This window comes from Aotus nancymaae, unplaced genomic scaffold, assembly GCF_030222135.1.
Source record: "Aotus nancymaae isolate 86718 unplaced genomic scaffold, 86718_ANA_hifiasm-v0.15.2.pri h1tg000019l, whole genome shotgun sequence".
NCBI classification, from domain to species: domain Eukaryota; kingdom Metazoa; phylum Chordata; class Mammalia; order Primates; family Aotidae; genus Aotus; species Aotus nancymaae.
In genome coordinates, this window is record NW_026988431.1 from 6083915 (window position 1) to 6099416 (window position 15502).

The window sequence follows — 15502 nt, forward strand, 5'->3', positions numbered from 1 at the left end:
CAGAAAATAAATTCTATTTCTGGCATACCATGTCGGACACAAAAAATTTTTGCATTTTATTTTGAAGTTGTTATAAGAAAAGAGGTGTTTAATTTTTCAAATATAATTTCCAAACATAAAAATATGTTTTATTTTTTTTCTCAAATTATACAGCATTTTCTCCTCATACTTCATTTTGGCCCTCCCAGCTAATAATCAATTGCATGCTTCCACTTGTTAATTTGTGATTTATGCAATATTGTGATTTATGCAAGTTCAGTTTAAGGCTCTAAATGAGTCTACTATTATCCAAATATTTAGAATAGTTGTCATTCCTAAAAGAGTTCCAGCTAAAAAGGAAATCAAGGAATAGAAATGAAATTATCAAACTCACAGACTATTCAAGTGCCCAGAGCCCTAAGAGGTGCTTTGGCTTTATGCTTTCTACCCCAGATCTATGGAATCTGAATCTCTGGGCCTGTTGCCTATGGATCTGGATTACAAAAAAGCACTCAAGCTGGTTCTAATAACCACCTGGATTGGGGAACCCATTATTTGACAAGAGAGAAAACTAAAATGGAAAGAGATTAAGTACAGCTAACCCAATTTGCTGACTTAATTTAAGCAACTTAAAAAAGCCTTCAGAATTTTATTTTCTTTATCAAATCTAATTTGATTTTTAAAAATACATTTTTACAATCATTTTATTGCCCTCCTTTTGCAAAAGTTTCCCAGATAGATAAAAAATAACAAATTGGATACATTCCCTAATCTCCTCTCAGAGTTATGATTCCAATAAAATAGCAGTAAAGGAGTAAAAGTGGTATAGCCCAGCAAGAAAAGGAGAGGCATGATCACATTTTTAGAAAATGTAAAGCAAAGAATTAAGTAGTGACCGACACGGTAGGGGAATGAGCTTCAATCTAAAATATGTACCCAGAAGATACCAATGAGAAATGGGCTTATTTGCCCTAGAGAACTCACAAGCAACTACCATGACACATGTAACAAGGTAAAACTTAAAGTAAAAAGGCATATAAATGACTTGACATTCTAGATGTGCATTTATACCAGGCATGGTGGCTCAAGCCTGTAATCCCAGCACTTTGGTAGGCCAAGGTGGACGGATCACAAGGTCAGGAGTTCAAGACCAGCCTGGCCAACATGGTGAAACCCCATCTCTACTAAAAATACAAAAAAATTAGCCAGGCATGTTGGCATGCACCTATAATCCCAGCTACTTAGGAAGCTGAGGCAGGCGAATCACTTAAACCCAGGAGGCAGAGGTTGCAGTGAGCCAAGATCACGCCACAGCACTCTAGCCTGGGGGACAGAGGGAGACTCCATCTTAAAAAAATAAAAATAAAAAAATTAATGTGCATTCATATACCACCTTCTCCCATCCCCATGCAGAGATGCCAGAAGCCAAATGCCTCCACTCTTTATCACTGAAAATCATAATTCTCCAGTGTAAATGAAAAGGCAAGATTGTACTCAGAAGCACCAAGCACAGCAGAAGATAGGACTTAGTTACAAGAAATGCAAAGAGAATGATGGAATAGTCAACTGAAAAAAATGCATGCTGAATGATTCAAACCTTTACATAGCTAGGTGTCTACCTCCAGGGAGGAAGAGGAACGATTCATTTTTAGAGATATTTAATGACCATCATAGACTGAAATGGTATGTATGTTTGTTAGGGAAGAGTATCCACCAATCAAACAGCCAGTTCTCTAGAAAAGCACCAAAAAGTAAAGACAGCCTCATGCCTGAGGACTACTGTATTAGTTTGCTAGGGCTGCTATAACAATGTTCCACAGATTGAGTGGCTTAAAGTTCAAACCTTAAACAACAAAAATGTATTTTCTCACAGTTTGGAGGCTGGAAGTCTAAGGTCAAGGTATCAAGATAGTTGATTCCTTCTGAGTTCTCTCTCCTTGGCTTATAGATGACTGTCTTCTCCCTGGGTCTTCACATGGTCTTCCCTTTCCATGGGTCTCCTAATCTATTATTCTTATAGGGACACCTGTCATAAAGGATTAGAGCCACCTTAATGATTTCAGTGTAACTCAACTACCTCTTTAAAACCCTATCTCCAAATACTGTTGCATATATCATTTTTTTTTTTTTTTTTTTTTTTTTTTTTTGCGACGGAGTTTCGCTCGTTACCCAGGCTGGAGTGCAATGGCGCGATCTCGGCTCACCACAACCTCCACCTCCTGGGTTCAGGCAATTCTCCTGCCTCAGCCTCCTGAGTAGCTGGGATTACAGGCACGCGTCACCGTGCCCAGCTAATTTTTTGTGTTAGTAGAGACGGGGTTTCACCATGTTGACCAGGATGGTCTCGATCTCTTGACCTTTGTGATCCACCTGCCTCGGCCTCCCAAAGTGCTGGGATTACAGACTTGAGCCACCGCGCCCGGCCAATTTTTTTATGTACTAAAATTTCTCTAATCTCCATCTCCAACCTGCATTTCTCCCTTGAACTCCAGATTTAAATGCCCAACGTGGCTGTCTGCCCAGTGTCTCCAGTTGGATGTCAAATGGATCTCAGAACTAAATGCCCCACATTGCATTCTTCTTGCATAATTTCCTATCTTCATATAAATGAAAATTCAATTTTTTAGTTGCTCAGACAAAAAAAAATTTGGTATCAACTTTGCCTCTGCTTTTACTCTTCACAACTAATTCAACAGCAAGTACTATTGTGTCTACATCAGAAATATGTGTACAACGTGATGCTCATCCCTTCCACCCTGATTCACTGCTACAAGTAACAATCATCTGTCACCTGGCTTATTAAATTACTTCCTTATGCTCCTCTGCTCCTACCCTTGCTGCTTCTATAATTTATTCTTTTTTTTTTTTTTTTTTTTTTTTTTTGAGCTGGAGTCTCTCTCTGTCTCCCAGGCTGGACTGCAGTGGCATGATCTCAGCTCACTGCAACCTCTGCCTCTTAGGTTCAAGTGATTCTCCCACCTCAGCCTCCTGAGTAGCTGGGACTGCAGGAACACACCACCATGCCTAGCTAATTTTGGTATTTTTAGTACGGAGGGGGTTTCACCATGTTGGCCAGGCTGATCTCAAACTCTTGACCTCAAGTAATCTGCCTACCTAGGCCTCCCCAAGTGCTGGGATTACAGGTGTGAGCCACAATCCTATAACTTATTCTTCATAAAACAGCTATAATAATATTTTTAAAAAGTACAACAGATGATTTCAGTTTTCTGTTTGCAGTTCTACAAAGGCTTTCCTTCATACTTAGAATAAAATCCAAAGTCCTTAAAATGGCCTATCAGGGATTATCTTGTTTGTTATCTGACCTTGTTTTACTCAATATTTTCTATAAAAAATATTTTTTATAAAGCTCCTTTTAGTAATATTAAATAAAATTAAATCTGCTTTTATACATAAGTTAAAAAATAATCAATAATGTCCTAATTATAATATAAAGGACAAATAAAAGGGAAGTAAATCATAATAAAACACTATATAAAATAGAAAACTATAATAAAACATCTCTATGTAGAATCATCATAAATACAATTTCTACAAGAGACTATAGCTACAGATATGTTTTCACAAAGGTGCAATGGCAATTCAATGGAGAAAGGACAGCCTTTTCAACAAATGATTCTGAAGCAACCGGATATCCATGCAGCAAAACCAAAACTAAAACAGATAAAAACTATATGTACTTTACGCCTCATGAAAAGTTAACAAAAAATTAGTCATAGACTGAATATAAAACATAAAACTATAAGACTTCAAGAAAAGGGTGAAAATAAGTATAACCTTGTATTTGGCAAGGAATTTTTAGATAGGAATAAAAAGCATAGTACATAAAAAATAATAAATTGGATTTTATCAAAATTAAAATCTTTGCTCTATGAAAAACATTTCAAGTAAATGGAAAGAAGAGCCACAGACTGAAAGAAAATATTTACAAATCATGTCTTAAAGGACATGTGTCTAGAATATATAAATACCTCTCATAACTCAAAAATACAAAACAAATTGAATTTTTAAAATCAAAAGTTTTTAATGGGTAAATGAGTTGATTGGACACTTCACCAAAGCAGATATACATATGGCAAATAAGCATAAGAAAAGATGTTCAACATCGATAGTATTAGGGGAATGCAGATGAAAACTCCAATGAGATACTACCACACACATTAAAAGAGCTGAAATTTAAAAATCTGCAATACCAAGTGCTGACATAAATACAAAGCAGCTAGAACCTTCATTTATTGCTGTTGGAAATGCAAAATGCTACAGCTATTATGAAAAAAAATTTAAGTATCTTATACATAACTTTGGAAAACAGTGCTTTGATTATAAGGTTAAACACAAAAAGAACAGTATATAAACATTGCACCCTACTTGGTAAGTCTATTTCCCACAGGGGTACATATTAGCAATTCTAAAATTACATGTGTACTAGAACTGAACAAATAAAGATGGATGGATGGAGACAGAGAGAGAGACAGAGAGAGAGAGAGAGGGAAAATGAATGAGGGCCAGATTTCTTATTATCAGAGAAAGAAGTTACAAATAACCAAAAGAAGAATTCTGGGAAGAACACTGTTGTGCTGCATTGGAGAGGGAGGTTTCAGCATGTACTAATGATTTTGTAAGTATGCATGCATGCATAGAGAAACAGGAATAAATATAGATTTGTGTATATGCATGAGTTAGAATACATGGTTAGATAGACAAATGCCTGCCTGTCATCCATCTATCTATCTCTCCTAGTCAAGTCTGCCTACAAGTCCCAGAAGCAGTGAAATTCCAGTAGCAAGGAGCACATCTAACATTCAGATCTTGGTTTATAAATACCATTCCACAAGAGAAAGAGGGCTCCTTGGAGAAGTGTTTGATTTCAGTCTTGGGGCATGGAAAATACAAGATAAGCCTCGAAGCCTCTCATGGTGCCATAAACTATGGAAGTGCTATTCCAAAAAAGGAAAAAAAGATAGGGGCATGTTGAAAAGATTAAATAAACTAATGAGGAAGAAGAGGGGCAACACTTTTTTACAGAAGAATTTCAATTAATAAGCATACAAAAAAACAAAAAGAAAGAAAGAAAGAAAACCACCATTAGAATACCACAGTAAGATCAGCCGGGGTCCCCAGTTAACATGGAGCTGCAATATTGATTAGTACTCTCTATTCCCAGATTTCTTTCATGTTGTAGAGAAGTAATATTTTGGGTTTTCTATCACCAAAAATATTTAACCTAATCCTAAGACAAGGCTCTTTGTAAAAGTTTCATTTGAGGGAACTAGTTTTTCTGTCAATGCCTCAACAACCATTTACTCAGTGACTACAGTGAGAATTTGACATTGATTAGTCCATTTAATCCTTAAAGCAACATTACGTACTATTGCCTTCATTTTGCAGGTAATGTTTCTCAGAAGAATAATTTGCCAGGCGAGTTTGTGTGGCAGAACCTAAAGGCAAATCCATGTTTGTGGAGCCAAGACTGTACTTTTTCCCATGTTTCACAGCCACTCTAGAGAACTTGAAGGATACATTCAGTTGGCAGGTAGAGTTTAATATTCTTTTCAGAGGTGGGGGGACCTGGTGTGTATTGGAGCAGGGGCGAAGCAGGTATTGTTGCTGACTGATGTTAATGACGCCTATAGTGACATCTCACATTTTGATGGGTAATAACCCCTCAAATCCTTTAAAATAATAACCCCAGAAATCCCAACCCTCAGAACTCCCTTCAGTGACCTGAAATTGTCAGAATTTGCCTGAGCCCTGGAAGGATGCCCCCCTGTGCTCCTTGAAGTAGCATGTCTACATAGTTGCCACCAATTCCTTCCTTCCTAGTACATGCATGACACTTTACCACCAAAGATTGTTACTATTCTTCCATTGCCTTGAATTTGAGTGGCCTGTGACTGCTTTGACCAGTAATCACAGGGAGAGGTCCTGGAGTACCAGATACATGAATGAATAAATTACCCTGGCATCTAGCCTAGTTGAGCCTTTGGTTAACTCTAGCCTCAGCCCTATCAGACTGCAGCTGCATGAACAACCCCAAAGGACAGCCATCCAGGTGAGCCCAGCCAACACACAGAACATACAGATAATAATAAATTGTTGAATTAGGACATTAAATTTGAGGACTATGCAACAATAGATAACAGGAACACTGCTGGTGACACAGTACTGACATGTGGAGAGTACCGGGGACCACTGATCAACAGGTTTTTTGAGGTATTTTCCAAAACAAGGAGAGAGAAAACTCAAAACAGTCTTCCATTATCCTCTTTAGCTTCACCCAAAACTCTCCAAGAACAAAGGACAGAACCAAATGTTTCTCCCTAAGCAGCTGCCTTGGGAGCTTCTTGCTTTACCTTCAATAAAGATGAGGTTGTAAGAGAGGAAATTTCCGGACTCTAAAGAATTAGGGCATTGTAGTGGGCAAGATGAGGGGGGTAACACTGGAGGAAGGGGAATCCCAGTTACAGGGGATAGTCCCCTGCTCCTTGTTATCTGAATGTCCTAGCCAAGCCTTTTTCTTCCAGAATATTTCCCCCACCCCCATAACCACCGTATTTCACAGCAGGCTTAAACTCTTTCCATTTTTAATCCAGACCTTTATGGGAGTGTCTATGGGACACATTCCCTAAAGTCCCTAAGGAGGGCTAGTAGTACCTTACACACACACACACACCCCACACACATATATACTTTTGATCCATTAAGATGCTTAATTTTCCTTCAGAATTACTATCACTACCTGTCATTATACAGTGTATTACTTCATGTATTTGCTAATATTATGGCTCCTCTACCATAATGACATCTCCATGACAGCTGGATCCTTATCTGTCTCATTTTTACTTCTGTATCCCCAGTATGTTAAGCAATAGCTGACATATACAAAAAACTAAATATAAACTGCTTAAATATTGAGCATTCCTGCCTCCTTTGCTTTCCTGCTGAATTTATGTCTTTTAAAGACACCCAAATACATCATAAGAGAGATCCTTGCAAATGTTCCATCTACAGTCCTAAGCTAGGATTTCCCTCTAAGTGCCTGCTGCCTTCCCATCCTGGTGAGCATGGCCTGAGGCTATCAACCAAAACTCTAAGGCCCTTGACAACTCTCTCACAGCCTAGGGCTTAGACCCAGCTGTAAGTTACCAGGACTTCTCAGCTCTTCAGAGTCCTAGGAGTTTCCCCCCCGAAAGAAACAAACCCAGCCCTCAAAAGCACCTCCATTTTTCAAAAATGGAAAATAAAGAGCCTTGAGGGGCTAAGAAAGCCTTTTCACTATACTAGAGACTATACAGTCAGACTCTTATGCTAACTGGGGAAGGAAGAGACAGGAGGTGGAGGACCACCTCCCCAGGAGTCAGTGCTTTACTTTCTTCAACTGTTCTGGAACCCTGGAAGGGCCCCTCTCCAAGGACCTGGAATGAAGAGGGGAAGAAAATGTAGAGAAAGGCAAACATGAAGCCAAGCCAGTTGTCCCATGATCGCGGGGTCACATGCTCTAAAGGGCAAGGCAGGAGGGCTGGAGGTCTGTGAGGTGACAGAACACTTGTCTTAGGCCTGTGACCCAACCTCATGAATTCTGCCTGGGCTCATTCACTGCTATCACAGCTTTGCCATGTATATTTACTTCCAATGCTATCATTTATCATACATTTTCTCTACACTTGATACAGTTTTAAAATCATTACATTTGTTTGAAAAGGAAATTTCACATCACAAACACAAATGAACAACCAAGATCACTACACATAAATGACACTAGCACACACGCTCAGTGACAACAGAACGATGTTATTAGATCCTGGATAGATAGTGTTGGCTGCCAAATTTCTTTGCCCAAAGCTTGCTCTCCTTGTGCTAATCTAAAGGTTGTTTAGCAAGTGTAATTATTCTTGATCTAACCAGAAGGGTTATAAGATAATTGAAAAAAATAGCTCTATATGATACTATGATAATGTCATGACCCCACATTCATAGTTTACATAGGGAAATACAGCACCGAGGCTTAGGAACACCCTGATACGGGAACCCACCTGCAGATTAAGATGGGACTTTCCAATGCCAGGCAAGCAGTGGGTTTGAAATCTGTAGCTGGAGTTTCTTAGTAGTTGCTGATGAGTGGGCTGGAGCAGCCAGAGACTGCCAATCTGGAAGGAAAATCCAGCAAGCTTTCTTGATCACTACCTGGAAAACTTGTCTGTGGCTCCTCCTACTGGCTCATGGCTGGGCATCTCAGTTGTCCACTACATGCCCCCTGCGGGTAAACTAGCCTGAGCTTCATCACAGCTGTCTCTGAGGATAAGAGCAAAAACTGCAATGGCCCTTAAGAAGTAGTCTTCCATACTTGAACATCGTATATCTGCCACTTTTTTTTTGTTTTTGAGACGGAGTTTTGCTCTTGTTGCCTAGGCTAGAGTGCAATGGTACAATCTCAGCTCACTGCAACCTCTGCCTCCCTGGTTCAAGTGATTCTTCTGCCTCAGACTCCCAAGTAGCTGGCATTACAGGCACGCACCACCACACATGGCTATTTTTTTTTTTTATTATTACTTAGTAGAGACAGGGTTTCACCATGTTTGTCAGGCTGGTCTCAAACTCCTGACCTCAGGTGATCCACCCTCCTCAGCCTCCCAAAGTGCTGGGATTTCAGGCTTAAGCCACCACGCCTGGCCCATCTGCCACATTCTACTGGTTAAAGCAATAGGCCAGCGAAGATTCAAGGGGGAGGGAAAATTAATTCCACCTCTTAATGCAAGGAGTGGCAGCATCACATCACAAGAATATAGACACAGGGGGATGACCCACTGGGGACCATTATTGTAACGACCCACCTTCTGTGTGTCTGCTTCTGAGGACCCCCAGAACTCTCAGATTCCTCTGATCACATTCTGCCTTTAAGAAGTATCGGTGCCATTGTTTCATAGACACTAGATTGAGAACTCCTAAAACGAACTCAGTGCCAATTAAACTGAACTAATAAGCACCCTGGTTCCCCAGTTTGTTGTCAATAAACACAGTGAATGTTTCTTTTTAAGGACAGAAATATTTTTTGTCTTAACTGAAAAGTTAGTCCCTTCTAGATTAAAGAAGTATAATGCAGCAAAGTCGTTCTCAAAATGTGATCCTCAGAGCGCTGCTGCAGTCTCATCTGGGAACTTGTTAGAAATGCAGATTATCAGGTCCCACTCCAGACCTGCTGAATCAGAATCTCTGGGGGTGAAGTCCAGCAATTTGGGTTCCACAAGCTTTACAGGTGACTCTAGAGCATACTGGAGTTTAAAAACCAATGATATGGTGGTTAAATGTATAACTAGTTCAAAGTCTCATCTCTATGGCTTTACAAGCTGCATGGCTTGGAGCAAGTTACTTAACCTTCCTGTTCTTCATTCTCCACATCTGGAAAATGATGATAATTAAGAAACGTATGTCAGAGTTGTTGAGAGGATAAGATGAGATAATGCATGCCAAGCATTTAGCCCCATTCCAGGCACATTTGGCTGGCCTCATGGGTGAGTTATAATCACTACCGAGCATGCCTCTGGTCACTGGCCTTGTAGAGCAGCACACTAGTTTGACATGACTGAAAACATTTTTGAGACAAAAGAATCTTGACCAAAGGGACAGGAAGTGGACATTGAAAACCAAGATGTCTTCAGTGGTAATTAAGTGGAAATGGACATTTCTGTAACATTATCATGTCAGGACCAGGTAACTATTAACCTGCCTGGCTCAATACCAGTTTTTAATCCCATCTGCAATATTAGAAGATTGTCAAAGGTGAATAAACCTTGGAATGGATTTAGGAGTGAAAGCTAATAATTCTGAATTTGATACAAAAACCCTGTCACATAGATTATGTATTATACAATAGGATTGTAGCGTTTGAAGTCACCTCTCACTACAAATATCCCTCCCTTCCGTCAAACCTGTACTCAGTTAAATTCCTAGTCAGCCTTTCCTAGGCAATCTCTTTAAAATACAGACACACATTTCCTATGCCTCTTTTCCACTTTATTTTTTTATCCTTACATATTATCACCATCTCACATGCTATATATGCCATTTACTTTGTTGTCTACTAGAAAAACTCAACTCAAACCCTGTGGCTGTAAAGTCACTGGGGGCAGGGATTTTTGTCTTTTTGTTCACTATTGTACCCCCAGTGGTGGGCACCTAGTAGGTAGTCAGGAACATGTCCTGAGTAAATGAATGTCATTACTGCCTTCACTACTCTGCTCAGTGAGACTGAGAGAGAGTAGAACAGGATCTAGGGAACTGAGGTTCTGACTGTGCGAGAGGAAGAGCAGGGAGACAGAGAGGGAGGACTCAGGCCTTATCAGACAGAGGACCATTAGGCATCCAAGGAGTCAGTGGGTGGAAGGAAAGGGGGAGGACATTAATCTGTGCCTACTGTGTAACAGGTGCAGGGTCAACACTTTATATTTAATCTGTACTAAAAACCCATCAGATGGCTATTCCTCACCTTTACAGGTAAGAAAATTGAGACTCAGAGACTTTTAAGTAACTTGCTTAAGATTATACAGTTGAGAAGTGGCAATGCAGAGACAGGAACCTAGATTTTTAACTTCACTTTCAGGTTCTTTCCCTGTTGCCAATGCCAGAGATGAATGCCCAGAAAGAGGAACTTGGAAGGCTGACAACATGGAAAACAGGCTTCATGCTTTCTCCGTTTTGTCCAGACCTGCCCTAGTAATAATGGCAATAATAATAACAATAATAACTTGTATTATCCTAGCTAGTATTTATTCAGAGTTTAGTATGTGAAGGTACCTTACATGGATTATCTCATTTAATAATACACTTTTATTACCTTACGTTTCAGCAGAAGGGATTATTGGGTTAAAGGTCTAAACCTTGCATCCATGTGATCTAAGGCCATGCAAATACTAAATGGTGGAGTCAGGATTCTTCATTAGGTGTTTGAAATAATAACATTTACAAGAGAAAGACCTGCAGAGATTCATATGATGAATGTAACCAGGGCTTGGATGGGGTCTTCATATACCCAAGTCCTGAAAAATTTATTCTGCTTCTACCTCACCTTCAACATGTAATTCAAATTAAAGGCAATACTGAGTTATAAAGTAAGTATCAGAAAACATAAAAACACTCAACATTCTGATTTTTCCTATGAAGGCTGCTTCAAAACGTTTTTGAATTGTTTAACATCAAATTGTTTTAGTGACCCTCTTTTGCCAATATCAAAATTATTAGGCTGTACCATATGAAATTGTCATTTTTGTAGGTCAAAAGTTGTCAAACATTAGTGATTTCTTATGTTACACATAATCTAATCTGCCTATTGGTAAGATCAGTCCTGAATACATTGACATTTGTGAATCTCTGTGCTTTTCTGATTTCCTATCCCATTGATAAGTAGGTTCCATTAAAAGTAAGAAGAAGAATAAACATATGCAGGTAGGGAGGAAAATATTTTTATGACCATCATCTTTCTTTGTAGTCACCACACATTCTTTGTTTTTCTAAAATTATGAGGCAATTTCAAATCAGACTTAGCACTAGATTTCCAATATTTTCCACTTATTCCGCCATCTCTTTAAGAATTTCCCTAACTGGGAGGTTGGAAGGAGAGACTTCCCATAATTCCTTGTCCATCCAACCACCTACCCTGGTCCCCGCTTGCCAAATCCTTTACTGTGGTTTTCTGATGTGAGCTATTATCCTTGAGAGTCCCAGAGCTGAGATGTGAACTCCGTTTCTTGGAGGGCTCAACCAGAATTCCCTGAAGTGAAAGCTTAGTCTTTTACCCACCAAGTTCCCTCTTTTTGTAGTTAATCAACTGGCTAAATCCTCTGAAGTGAAAAAATGCACATTTTGTTGTCTGTGACTTACTGAGGCTGAATGCTTCTCACAATGGCAAAGTCCATGAAGCAACTATATATCAGGGATGAGTGATTTCTCACACTTAATCTGTTTCTATCCAAGACTGCCAAGTTGGTCCACCGGGCCTCGGAACTGAGATATCACATTTCCCACATTTCTTGCCCTTTCTTCTACTTGTGCTCCATTATTTATTAAGGCCTTGAGTGCACCTGGGGTTTGTCCCCAGGGGCCAAACCTTTCAGGCCCTCCCTCATTCTCAGAAGTTGGATTTTTATAAGGGTGTGAAAGGCTCCTATCCCTGCAATTCCACAATGGGGCTGTTATTAAGAATAGAAATAGAGACACAAAAGCTCCATTGAGAGAAGTTATTTCCAAGGCTTGAGGACCAAAGGCCAATGTGCCACCTTTTAAGATTTATTTTCTTCCTACTCTGTGTTATGGTAAAGTCTGATCAATTGTGTGTCTCTCTCCATTAAGACACTTTTGCTCGCAAGTAATAGAAAACTTCTAGGAATTCCTCCTCTCCCCCTATTCCTTGCAAGTAACTGCAAAATCCAGGGGTAAATTAGTGTTTCTGGAATAGCTGGACACAGAGGTTCAAAAATTGTCATAAGCCCTCATGTTCTCCGCATCTCTTGTTTTTCCTTTTCAAAAATTCACTTCTCTCTCTAGCAGTGTAGCAGAAGCTGTCAGTTTTCTACGCATGGCCTTCATACACCTTAACCTGGTATGCTTTCTCTTCTGATAGACAGCACCTGCACTTTGCCTTCAAGCTCTGACGCCAACATTGGCAACTACTGCCCTGAATGCTAGAATAGCCTAGGAATTAAAGTTCTCCAGGGGTAGATCTTAACCAATAACTAGCAGGTGCAGAGGTATAAATATCCTGACTCCCTCATCCCTGACGGGAACAAGTTCACAGTTAAGGTTGGTCCCAGAGCTTCCCCACCTCCCTCAGAGGTTAGCCAAAGCTGCCCTTCATGGGACTTTGCTTGATACTGCATCCTTGCTTGTTTTCCTGCTTTCCCGATCTGACTTCCATATCTGCCTCAGATTTTCCTGGAAACAAATCTTTGTATTATGGGAATTCCACCAAAGACAGGCAGATTCCTTTTCCCTGCTCATCCTAATATTTCAGGCTTACATATTTCCAGCCTAAAATCCAAAATTATTAAAGCAAAAGTCCCTTCACTTAATCTAATTTGACTTTGACTGCCTTGGCTCAGACCCTCACCCTAAGTCAGTAGTAGTGGACACAGGGAGGCATACTACGCTTATCCAGATCTGAATGACGTGTCCTCCCCTGGATTTAGAGGAGTGGGGCTTGAACCACACAGACTTGGAGTAAAGCTGGTGGTAAGGAGTCATCCTGGAGGAAAAATAAGCCCTCTTATTGGAAAAACAGGGAATGGATGCTTTGGTACACTACAGCAAGGGTTAGCAAACTACAGTCCATGAGACTTGTTTTTGTAAATAAACTTTTACTGGAATATCATCATGCTCGTATGTTTATGCATTACCTACAGCTACTTTCAAGAACAACAGCAGAGTTGAGTAGTTGCCGCAGATACTATATGGCCAGAATAGCTTAAAATATTTATTATCTGGCCTCTTGAAGGAAAGGTTTTCTGACCCCTGAACTACGGTATTATTTTCTAATGCAATCTGATGTCAGTTTGTGGTACATCCTGAGGAAAACACCAAGAAGTAATTCATTGGTATCATCACACTTTTAGCCAGTTTTAAGCTGTTTTCTGCAGGCCTCCGAATTAAGGGAGAGCTAGATATGCAGCAGTGATTGGCAAACTGCCTTCTGACACCCTGGATTTCCTAGGGAGGTCTTGGGGACCAGGGCACTGCAGAGTGAGGAAAGGCCCCCCACCACAGGGCTCCCAGAGCCCAGTCCCATTTTACATTTATCTGTTTACCTAGTGTGTTAAACTTGTGGGACTCATGGGTTGTGAAGAGAGAGAGAATTTTGTTTTGGTCTCTCAGTTTTGCTCCATGAGAACAGTACTTTTCCACCTCTGGATGAAAAGTAAGGCAGTCCCGTGACTTTTCTATTAATTCTTACATACTGGAAAGTCCTACAGTCACTGTTAAGTCACCAACAGTCTTAATTCAGAGATTAAAATGTGGACTATCAAGTCACATTTTAACAAAGCAAATCTTTCAAAGGTGAGGTTTCTAAACCCAACCACCAGCCCACTACTGCCTTCAGGGAAATGAGTGTGGTCAGCCTTTCCCCCTCTTCTCACTCTCCACGTGCTCCTCACTCTCCACGTGCTCCTCACACTCGCTCTTGCTCCTGACCTCCACCCCATCCCACTCCTAATGGGAACAAAGAGGAGGGTGAAAACTTAAGCGGACAGGAATACTTTGACTCGCCTGCCATTGGCATAGCTTTGTGTTCTCCAGGCCTCACTGGAATTCAAAACCAACGTTTTCTCTCAAGAACCACTTTGTGTGACTGCTTTGGAGACTTCTCAAAATTGGGAACCTTTTTAGATTTGTTTCTGGGCAAGGACCTACAAATATAAATGTAAGAAGTACCTCAGACAAGCAGGACAAATTAAATGTAATAAGAAAGCACCTTTATTTTATTTGTATTTATTTATTTTTGTGGGGGAACAGAGTTTCTCTACTGTCACCCAGGTGAAAGTGCAGTGGTGTGCTCTTGGCTCACTATAACCTCCACCTCCCAGGTTCAAGCAATTCTCCTGCCTTGCCTTCCAAGTAGCTGAGAGTACAGGTACCCACCACCACGCCGGCTAATTTTTGTATTTTCAGTAGAGACAGGGTTTCACTATGTTGGCCAGGTTGGTCTTGAACTCCTGACCTCAGGTGATCCACCCACCTCAGCCTCCTAAAGTGCTGGGATTACAAGCATGGGCCACTGCAACCGGCCCCATCTTTACTTTTGTCTCTTGCTATCCCTTTAAAATTTGTTCTGGGGAGGACATTCTTCCTCAGTGATTAGATAAAAACTGACTGGACCTTGTACCTTTTCTGGTCACACAATTAATAGAAAATTCTACAGTTACTTTATATTACAGTCTCAATTCAATTAAATAATTTTAATAATTTAACAATTTAAAAAATAATTTTAAATAGTTAAAATTATCTAATCCCTTTAGCAAAACTCCAATTTAACTTAGTCTTCTTTCTCACTCTTCCTTGCTTTACTAATCTCAGTTTCTGACCCTTCCAAAGCTGGAGTTTGGGGAGAAAAGAAATGAAAGGGGAGCAGAAATAATTTTATCTGACTGATATGAACATAAAATGATGAGACATTTAAAGAAGATTCGCTCCTAGGCAAATTCACAGGTTCTTTGTACTTTTTCTGCTAATCCCCTCTGATTGACTCTGCTTTGTCCAAGGTCAGGATTTGGCATACGATGGAAGGCAGACCAAATCCCACCTAGTGCCTGTTTTTATAAATAAAGTTTTATTGGAACATAGCCATGCCCATCCTCTTACATACTGTCTATGCTTGCTTTTCTGTGATGATGACTGAGTTGAATAATCGCAACAGAGACTTTGTGGCCTACAGAGAGTAAAATATTTATTCTCTGGCCCTTTACAGAAAAAATTTCCAAGCCTTGCTCTAGGCTGTACTTTTCCTTTTACTGGCTACTCC

General features: G+C 40.0%; 1 long non-coding RNA gene across 1 annotated transcript in view; it reads left to right on the forward strand.

Annotated features, from left to right (window-relative positions):
- The window catches only part of LOC105705616 (uncharacterized), a 226775-nt gene that overhangs the window by 166865 nt on the left and 44408 nt on the right, over positions 1-15502 (forward strand). Inside the window, exon 5 of the long non-coding RNA XR_001104710.2 lies at positions 5386-5530. This is a non-coding gene — a long non-coding RNA (uncharacterized LOC105705616). The remainder of the gene's footprint in view (positions 1-5385; positions 5531-15502) is intronic.